The sequence below is a fragment of the Photinus pyralis genome, unplaced genomic scaffold (assembly GCF_008802855.1).
Source record: "Photinus pyralis isolate 1611_PpyrPB1 unplaced genomic scaffold, Ppyr1.3 Ppyr1.4_LG10, whole genome shotgun sequence".
NCBI lineage: Eukaryota > Metazoa > Arthropoda > Insecta > Coleoptera > Lampyridae > Photinus > Photinus pyralis.
The window spans coordinates 5559051-5570648 of NW_022170250.1; positions in this window are offsets into that span (position 1 = coordinate 5559051).

The window sequence follows — 11598 nt, forward strand, 5'->3', positions numbered from 1 at the left end:
TTAAAGATTCAAAATTAAAGATTCAAAATTAAAGATTCAAGATTCATGATTCAAAATTTAAGTCGATTCAGGATTCATGTTGAATCAAGAGTCAAGAAAATTCAAGACTCAATATCTAAGAAGATTCAAGATTAAGGATTAAAGATTCAAGATTTAAGATTGAAGATTCAAAACTCAAGATTTGGCATTTAAGAGAAATCAAGATTCATGCAAATTCATGGTACAAGAATTTTCAATATCCAATAGGACTCTAAATTCAATAAAATTCGACATTCAAGACAATTGAAGATTTAAGATTCAATATTCAGCATGCAGGATTCAAGATACAAGATTCAAGAAAATTCAAGATTCAGAAGAATCCAAGAATCAAGATTCGAGGTTCGAGATTCAAAATTCGATATTCAGGATTCAAGATTCAGGATTCAAAATTGAAGATTCAAAATTCTAGATTCAAGATTGAAGATTTGAGTTTTAATAAGATTTGAAATTTAAGAAAATTCGCGATTCGACAAGATTCAAAGCCTAAGCTTCAAGAATCAAAATTCGCAATACAAGAGACTGATAATTCTAGTATCAAGATTCAGGACTCGGGATCCAAGATTCAAGAAGTTTCAAGGTTAAATAAATATCAAAATTCAAGATTTAAGAAATTCAAGATTCAACATTTAAGAAATTCAAGATTCAAGAAGTTTCAAGACTCAAGTAGATTCGAAAATTAAGAAAATTCAAAATTCAAGAAAATTGAAAATTCAAGACGAACAGGTTTCTAGATGATTCAAGATTCAAGATTAAGGATCCAGGATGCAAGAAGATTCGAGATTCAAAAAAATTCAAAACTCGACCTAAATCAATTCATGAAAACTCAAGATTAAAGAAGATTCAAAACGGGAGAAGTCAAGACGATTCGAGATTCCAGAAAATCAAGATTCAATAATATTCATCATTCAATAAGATCCTAGACTGAAAGAGATTTAAAGATTCAAAATAATTCAAGATTTCAGCGACTTGGAAATACAAGAAAATTCGAGTTTATAGAAATTTAGAAATTTAAAATTCAGAAAAATTCAAGATCCAAGAAAATTTAAGATACAAGGAGAACCAAGATTCAGGATTGAAGACGCAAAATGGAAGATGCCAGTTGCAAGATGCTAGTTTTGAAATCCAAACTTCAATATTAAAGATTCAAGACTCATGATTCAAAGTTTAAGTCGATTCAGCATTCATGTCGATTCAAAAGTCAAGAAATTTCAAGATTCACACTTAAGAAGATTCAAGATTAAGGATTAAAGATTCAAGATTTGAGATTTAAGAGAATTCAAGATTCATGAAAATTCATGACCCAAGAATTTTTAAGAATTCAAGAATCAGGATTCAAGATTCAAGGTTCAAGATTCAAGATTTCAATTTTAAGTAAATGTTACAGAATCAAGATTCAAGGTACAGGACTCGGGAAATAGAAGACGTAATCTGATTTTAGGATTTCAGACTCAAGATTAAATTATGGTTTCATGCAGATTTTGGGTAAATAATATTGACAAAACGGCAAAGGTTGACAAATGGGAATGGCGTAACCCTAAAAAGAATACATAAGATAATAACAGTGATTAAGCAAATGACGGTCACTTAGTACGCCTGCACTAAAAGGTTCAATTTATAGCCTCCATATGAGAGAAAAGTGCATCTCGACGAATGGACCAATGGTAAATCGCCACCTACGAACCAGAAGCGTTATAATAAAACCTCGAAACAAGGAGAGAGAAAAAACAACCGTGCATAGTATGCTTGGGGTGCAGAGAACATGCCTAAAAAAAGGGGAATGATTTTTAAAAAAATTCCACAGTTTCAAAAATTTTCCCACAATTTCGAGGAAACTTTAAACACAAAAGAATGTTATTGGAATTCCACAAGACAATTTCAATTCCTACTCGCACTTTCTGTGCGCCTATATATTAAAATGAGAAAACGTGATGAAAATGACAATGACAGATTCTTGTCATGCCGGTCACAAAAGTTAGCATTTGCAAATGTTGTTTTGAAATACAGTAAAACAAGGTGATTTAAATTTCCACCGCATGCCATTCACCTACTCAACTAAAAAACCATTTTTTTTAAATTTATTTATTTGTCTTTATTTTTGGGTGGGGTTCAACTGCAAATTCAACACTAATTTCAAAAGCAATTTGGCCCTTCGATCAAATTATGAGTGCTGGAAAGGTCGGCGAGCTTTACTCTTCTTTTTGACAATCAACAATGAAAAGGTGATCGAGATGCGTGCAAGGTGAAATCTTAAAAAATGCTCCGATCACGCTATCCCTCCGTGCCCATTTGCCCTTAACTTTAAACGTCCAAAATTTTCCGTAACGAAAATTATTCAATACTCCATAATAAATTACGTACTTCCTCATTGCGCGCTCGCACTTTTTTTACACAACAAAACCACTTTCACGCCGTTTTCTATATAAATATTTGTTACTCAATAAGGCGAATCCCGCACGTTCAAGTTTAAGTTGTTTGCAAAACCTTCTTCAAAAAAATGTCCGGCGAAAATGCCCGAGGACCTTGACACCAATTCGCGACAAACATCGATAATTAATTATTGGCTTTGTGTCTCACCTTCGAGGAAGCGAAAAATTAATATTTACCCGCTCTTGGTGTAAATTTCCAAATAATGGAGTCACTGCAACCTCAGGTATTTTTCCCAAAACGACAATCTCGTCGTTAGTATAGGCCATGCGGTCTCGTAAAATGTACGCGGCAGTGGTCCGAGTTCATTGTATTCTTTAGCAACATTGAAATTGTCGGAGGGCAACTTTTAAACTCGGTCACCCTGTATTGAAGTACTAATTTATACGGAGTGATAGAATCAGATCAGACAATAGTGGAATGCGAGTGGACCTTCAATTTTTATGCTTCAATCGTAAATGTGCAAAACCTTCATTGTCAGCTTCCGAAAATTTGCACATTTGATATATCTTCAATCCGTGTCAATGTTTTTGATTCATCAAAATCCTACAACAGTTGAAACTAAAGTTTCAAGACTATTCAATATTGAAGAAGATTCAAGGTTCAGTCAGACTAAAGACGATTCAAGAATTCAAAAGAATAATAATTCAGAAAGAATCGAGATTCTAGATTTGAGACACAATATTCAAGATTTAAGATTCAGGATTCAGGATTCAAGATTCAAGATTCAATATTCAAGATTCAAGATTTACGATTCAAGATTTAAGATTCAAGATTTACGATTCAAGATTTAAATTCAAGATTCAAAATTCAAGATTCAAGATTCATCTTGCAAAATTACCGTAAAACCGTAGAATTCAAGATTCAAGAAGCTTCAAGGTTAAATAAATCTGAAAATTTAAGGAATTCAAGATTTAAGAAGGAACAAGATTCAAGCAGATTCGACAGTCAAGAAAATTCGAGAATCAGGAAAATTCAAGATTCAAGAAAATTGAAAATTCAAAAAGATTCGAGATTCAACAAAATTCAAGACTCAACGAAACTCAAGATTGAAGAAGATTCAAGACGATTCAAAACTCAAAATTAGGGAGAATTCAAGACGATTCGAGATTCACGAAAATCAAGATTCAATAATATTCATCATTCAATAAGATCCAAGACTACAAAAGATTTAAAGATTTCAAGAAAATTTAAGATACAAGGAGAACCAAGATTGGATTGAAGATGCAGAATGGAAGATGCCAGATGCAAGATGCTAATTTTGAGATTCAAACTTCAAAGTTAAAGATTCAAAATTAAAGATTCATGATTCAAAATGTAAGTCGATTCAGAATTCATGTCGATTCAAGGGTCGAGAAAATTCAAGATTCAATATTTAAGAAGATTCAAGTTAAGTATTACAGATTCAAGATTAAGATTGAAGATTCTAAACTCAAGATTTGACATTTTAGAGAGTTCAATATTCATGAAAATTCATGACCCAAGAATTTTCAAGAATTCAATATTCAAGATTCAAGATTCACGATTCAAATTTCAAGTTTCAAGATTCAAGATTAAAAGATTAAAAGATTCAAAGTTTCAAGATTCAAGATTCAAGATTGAAGATTCAAATTTCACGATTCAAGATTCATGATTCAAAATTTCACGAGTAGACTAAAAAACTCTAGAAGGCTCAATATCCCTAAAAAACAAGAAAATTCATAACGCACAAGGGCTTCAGAGTGCCTTTAAGAATAATCAAGACAAGATTCAATTCCGGACTCAAGATTAAAAAAAACAAGAGACCCAAAAAGACTCGAAATACAAATCACGATTCAATGACACAATATTCAGAAGGTAACATTCAAGATCTATGAATCAAAATTTGCAATATAAGAGAATGGTGGTTTAAGTATCAAGCTGGACTCCGGATTCAAGATTTTAGAAATTCAAGATTCAATAAGTTTCAAGATTGAAGAAAATTCGAGAATCAAGAAAATTCAAGAAAATTGAAAATTCAATACGATATAAATTCAATCAGATTCAAGTTTCTAGATGATTCAGGATTCAAGGGTAAGTATTCAGGATGCAAGAAGATCCGAGATTTAAGAAAATTCAAGACTCACCAAAACTCAAGATTGAAGAAGATTCAAGACGATTCAAAACTCAAAATTAGGGAGAATTCAAGACGATGCCAGATTCACGAAAATTAAGATTCAATAATATTCATCATTCAGTAAGATCCAAGACTGAAAAAGATTTAAAGAATCAAGATCATTCAAGATTTCAGGAACTTGGAATTTCAAGAAAATTCGAGATTATAGAAAATTAGAGATTCAAGATTCAGAAAAATTCAACATTCAATTAAGATACAAGAAAACCAAGGATTCAGGATTGAAGATGCAAAATGGAAGATTCCAAACGCAAGATGCGAAATTCGAGATTCAAGCTTCAAAATTAAAGATTAAAAATTAAGATTCAAGATTTACGAATCAAGAGTCATGATTCAAGTTTCATGATTTATGATTCAACATTCATGATTCCAAATTTAAGTCGATTCAAGATTCAAGTAGATTTAAGAGTGAAGAAAATTCAACATTCAAGATTGAAGAAGATTCAAGATTAACGATTAAAGATTCAAGATTTCAGATTCAAGATTCAAAACTCAAGATTTGAGATTTAAAAGAATTTAAAATTCCTGGAAATTCATGATCCAAGAATCAAGATTCAAGCAGATTCGACAATCGAGAGTCAAGAATATTCAAGATTCAAGACAATACTAAATTCAAACAAATTCAGGTTTCAAGATTAAGGATTCAAGATGCAAGAAGATTCGAGATTCAACAAAATTCAAAGACTCAACGAAACTCAAGATACAAGAAAATTCAAGATTCATGAAACTCAAGATTGAAGAAGGTTCAACACTCACAATTAGGAAGAATTCATGACGATTCGAGATTCAAGAAAATCAAGATTCAATAAAATTCAAGATAATCCATTTCAAAGAATTGGAAATTCAAGAAAATTCGAGCTTAAAGAAAATTAGAGATTCAAGATTCAATTAAACTACAAGAAAAACCAAGTATTCAGGATTGAAGATGCAAAATGGAATATGCCAAACGCAAGATGCGAAGTTCGAGATTCAAGCTTCAAAATTAAAGATCCAAGATTTAAGTTTTACGATTCAAGATTCATGATTCAAGTTTCATGATTCCAAATTTAAGTCGATTCAGGATTCAAGTCAATTAAGCAGAGTCAAGAAAATTCAAGATTCAAGATTGAAGAAGATTTAAGATTCAAAACTCAAGATTTGAGATTTAAGAGAATTCAAGATTCATGCAAATTCATGATCCAAGAATTTTCAAGATCCAATAGAATTTTAATTTCAATAAGATTCCACATTCAAGACAATTGAATATTCAAGATTCAATATTCAGCATGCAGGATACAAGATTCAAGACAATTCAAGATTCAGAAGAATTCAAGAATCAAGTTTTGAGATTCAAGATTAAAGGTTGAAGGTTGAAGGTTATAGGTTAAAGGTGAAAGGTTAAAGGTGAAAGGTGAAAGGTTAAAGGTAAAAGGTTAAAGGTGACAGGTTAAAGGTTAAAGGTGAAAGGTTAAAGTTGAAAGGTTAAGGGTTAAGGGTAGGGTTAAAGGTGTAAGGTGAAAGATGAAAGATGAAATATTAAAGATTCAAGGTTCGAAATTCGAGATTTAAGATTGAAGAAGATTTGAGATTTAAGAAAATGTGAAAATTAATCAAATTCGCGATTCAAGAAGATTAAAGATTCAATAATATTCAAGCCGATTAAAAATTCCGATTCAAGAAGGTTAAAGATTCAAGAAAATTCAATATTCAACAACAGATGAGTGTCAAAAAATTCAACTCTTATCCGGATTTTTGTGCTGCCTTTACTCGTTTTAGAGTTACTATAGCACCAATGTCTTTCGACACTTTCGCAAATATTTCCTTCAATATGCAATTAGAATTCAATATTCAAGAAGCTTCCAGGTTAAATAATTCTGAAAATTTACGAAACTCAAGATTTAAGAAGTAACAAGATTCAAGCAGATTCGACAATCAAGAAAATTCGAGAATCAAGAAAAATCAATATTCAAGAGAATTGAAAATTCAAGACGATACTAAATTCAAACAAATTCATGTTTCAAGATTCAAGATTAAGGATTCGCGATGCAAGAAGATTGGAGATTCAAAAGAATTCAAAACTCACCAAATGTCACGATCCAAGAAAATTCAAGATTCATGAACACTCAGGATTGAAGAAGATTCAAGACGATTCAAAACTCAAAATTAGGGAGAATTCAAGACGATTTCACGAAAATTAAGATTCAATAATATTCATCATTCAATAAGATCCAAGACTGAAAAAGATTTAAAGATTCAAAATAATTTAGGATTTCAGAGATTATAGAAAAATAGGGATTAAAGATTCAGAAAAATTCAAGATTCGATTAAGATACAAGAAAACCCAAGGATTTAGGATTGAAGATGCAGAATGGAAGATGCCACACGCAGATGCCAAATTCGAAATTCAAGCTTCAAAATTAAAGATTTAATTTGAAGATTCAAGATTTACGATTCAAGATTCATGATTCAAGTTTCATGCCTTATGATTCAACATTCATGATTCCAAATTTAAGTCGATTCAGGATTCAAGTGGATTTAAGAGTCAAGAAAATTCAACATTCAAGATTGAAGAAGATTGACGATTAAGGATTCAAGATTCAAAACTCAAGATTTGAGATTTAAGAGAATTCAAGATTCATGCAAATTCATGATCCAAGAGTTTTCAAGATCCAATAGGATTTTAAATTCAATAAGATTCCACATTCAACACAATTGAATATTCAAGATTCAATATTCAGCATGCAGGATTCAAGATTCAAGATTCGAGATTTCAAGATTTAAGAAATTTTAGATTCAACATTAAAAAAATTCAAGATTTCAAGAAGTTTCGAGATTCAAGCAGATTCGACAGTTCAAAATTCAAAGTTCAAGAAAATTGAAAATTCAAGACGATACAAAATTCAAACAGATTCAGGTTTCTAAATGATTCAAGATTAAGGATTCAGGATGCAAAAAGATTCAAGATTCAAACAAATTCAAATCTCGACAAGACTCAAGATCCAAGAAAATGCAAGTTTCATAAAAACTCAAGATTGAAGAAGATTCAAAACTCAAAATTAGGGAGAATTCAAGGCTATTCGAGATTCAAGAAAATCAAGATTCAGTAATATTCATGATTCAATAAGATCCAAGCCATTTAAGTCGATTCAGGAGTCAAGAAAATTCAAGATTTAAGGAGATTCAAGATTAAGGATTAAAGATTCAAGATTTAAGATTGAAGATTAAAAACTGAAGATTTGAGATTTAAGAAAATTCAAGATTCATGAAAATTTATAATCCAAGAATTTTCAAGATTCAATAGGATTCCAAATTCAATAAGATTCAACATTCAAGACAATTGAACATTCAAGATTTAATACTCAGGATTCGAAATTCAAGATTCAAGACTCAAGAAGATTTGAGATTTGAAATTCAAGAAAATTTGAGACTTAAAAGAATTCGTGATTAAAAAAATTCAAGATTCAATAAGATTCAAGGCGATTAAAGATTCCGATTCAAGAAAATTCAATATTCAACAAAAGTCGAGATCCAGAAAAATTGAAGATTCAAGAAGATTAGAGATATAGGCCTTAAGCACCTAATCCTTTAAGGATTTTTGTGCTGCCCTTTATGCGGTCAAACCGATTCGAGAATTTTACAAAAATCAAAATTCGAAAAGAATCGAGATTCAAGATTTGAGACTCAATATTCAAGATTTAAAATTCAAGTAAATGTCATAAATCAAGATTCAAGGTACAGGGCTCGGGAAATAGCAGACGTAATCTGATTTTAGGATTCTGGACTCAACAATAAAGAAGACTGCAAGAGACCCAAGAAGACACGAAATTTGACAATCAAGAGAATTCAAGATTCAAGAAAATCGAAAATTCAAAACAAACTAAATTCAAACAAATTCAGGTTTCTAGATAATTCAAGATTCAAGATTAAGGATTCAAGACTCGACAAAACTCAAGATCTAATCAAATTCAAGGTTCATGAAAACTCAAGATTAAAGAAGATTCAAGACAACTCAAAACTCAAAATTAGTGAGGATTGAAGACGATTCGAGATTCAAGATAATTCAAGATTTCAGAGAATTAGGAACTCACAAAAATTTGAGATTAAATAAAATTAGAGATTCAAGATTCAGGAAAAATTTAAGATTTAAGAAAATTTAAGATACAAGAAGAACCAAGATTCAGATTGAAGACTCAAAACTCAAGATTAGAGATTTTAAGAGAAGATTAATAAAAATTCATGACCCAAGAATTTTCAAGATTCAATAGGATTCTAACTTCAATATGATTCAACATTCAAGACAATTGAAGATACAAAATTCAATAATCAGGTTGTAGAATTGAAGATACAAAATTCAAGAAAATGTTAGATTCATAATAATTCAAGAATCAAGTTTCAAGATTCAAGGTTAAGGATTAAATATTTAAGATTCAAGATTAAAAATTCAACATTCAAGATTTAAAATTCATGATTCAAGATTAAAGATTAAAGATTACAGATTACAGATTAAAGATTGAAGATTGAAGATTGAAGATTGAAGATTGAAGATTGAAGATTGAAGATTGAAGATTGAAGATTTAAGATTCAAGATTCAAGAAGATTTGAGACAAGAAAATTTGGGGTTGAAGAAAATTCGCGATTCGAGAAGATTAGAGATATATCCTTTAAACATCTAATCTAAGGATTTTTGTGGTGCCCTTACTCGTTTTAGATTAGTTTCAGCCGATTGAAGAAGGTAATTACTGTACGGACGTTAATTACGTGTCGCACATCAGTAGCGTCATAGATGGTCAGGTAAGGTGCAGTTATTCTAATTTGAATTTGCTTATTTCTTTTTTTAGAAATGTCTGATTGTAAAATACCGTCTTGTGAAGTCCTTTATTTAATTATTTAGTTCATTTCCGTTTGGAGCACAGCAGTGCACGTCACTGTTGCCAATGCTAAATCAGTAGGTGCATTTTTTTGTGCTTTTTTGAATGCACGTACAAAAACATCCGTCTGTTGGGTGCCTTAGATTACGTTACCTTCAACAAAACTACTTTTTTTGCAATTTTTTTTAAATGTTTGTTCATATCATTGATGCGTCAACGAAGTGTAAAAAGCAGTACCTATACCTACAGTTGCAGCTACATTTTAATTATTTCTGACAAAAAAAAACTTGTTTACATAATGGACATATGCACGCCAATGTAATGACAATAAAAAAGTCATTAAGTTATTTGCGTACCTTGACTTTCCACGTCCAAGAGGATTATCTCTTATCATTGATCAAGTAATGATTACTTATTCAATGCTCTTATTTAAAATATGTCGGTGAAGTAAAGAGAAACGAAAGAGAGAGAGAGGTGCCGAAGAAGAACCAACAAAAGAGGGAGATATACCATTGTAACAACAGAGAAAGTGTGGAGTAAAGCAATTTGGGCATGCACAAATGTAATTTTACGTTTAAATTTACGTTTACGTTCATGTTCAAGTTCACGTTAACGTTTGCGTTTACGTTTACGTTTCCAGATTATGGTTAGCAGATTACGGTTGTCAGATTACGGTTTCCAGATTACAATTTCCAGATTGCAGTCTCTCTCTCTCTCTCTCTCTCTCTCTCTCTCTCTCTCTCTCTCTCTCTCTCTCTCTCTCCTCCCCTCCCTCTGCCTCTCTCTCATCTTGATTCTCATTTGCAATCTTTAGCTCCATTTCTTTTCATCCCACAGAAGGGCGATTTTCAAACATTATACGATACGTGAATCTTGAGCTCCTGGGGGATTGACATTTAAGAGTTACAAACCGCAATAAATAAAATTAATAAACCGCAAATAAATTTTAAGTACCATCATAAAACAAATGAGTTAAATACATACATTTGCTAAATAACCTATCAATATTCATCGTTCTTATATTGCAACTATCTTACGGCAGAGACAGCTCAATAACAACATTCCTGCGTGAAAGCTTTAGTAGCTTTTGGGAATTCAGTGGTCTACATTCTTCGTGAATTCCTATATTATCGCAGGGTGCTCTTAACCCTCATGCTTGTTCACAAAAGGAATTCATAATAGCTCAATTTGATAGGGTCTCTGGTAGTTCTTTAGGTTATAGCTCGTTGTATAGGACTTACCCATTTGCTTTGCATATATAAGTACCTGTTATGTACTATGTGGTAAATAAATAATGTGGTATTGTGGGTAAATTTAAGAAAATTGAAGATCAAAATACGTCACCTGAATTACATCTTCAAATCAGTAAATACTGCCAAATGCAAGTAATGCACCATCTGATTTATACATGATACAAACGTTATAGTTTACAACATAAACAATATCGACAATATCAACAAGTGTTCAGAAAAATGCAAACGTAAGTCAGTTTAAGTACGTATAAAATGTAATGAAGTGGAAAGTAGTGGTGTTGAAAACTGAGTCTACATCTTCAATTGTTGATGTGTATGGCAAAGCACTTTTGGGACGGTATTTGGCGCTTTTTTCATTAGATATCAATTAATTAGCCGCTACATAAAATATATATCAAGCTAGCCTTGCCTGCTCCACGCTTCTCTCTCGTGTGAATGAATGCGCGCACACGTCTCAAACCTTTGAACTTCGGGTCGCAACCTTCTGAGCTCAAAAGGGCGCGTTCTGCAAATCTGTATCAGACAATGGCCCGTATGAATAAAAGTAAGCAAATGCTTATACTTGCAAAATTCAAAGTAAATACTCGTAACTGCCCCTTCATACTGGTCTGTTTAGCATGGTTTAGCAGCGCTGCACTGCGTCCTGTCCTTCTGCTTAGAAGCGCTGCTAAGTCGCCCAGCGCGAAGGAGCACTTACGAATATTTACTTTGAATTTTGCAAGTATAAGCATTTGCTTACTTTTATTCATACGGGCCAATAACACAAAAAGCAAATAAAAAGGGTAGTGAATTGCGCTGCACATAAAATATTGCAAAACAGCAGTCTGACATGGACGCAATCGCATATACAAATTGTAATTAATACTCAAGAAAAATCAATAAG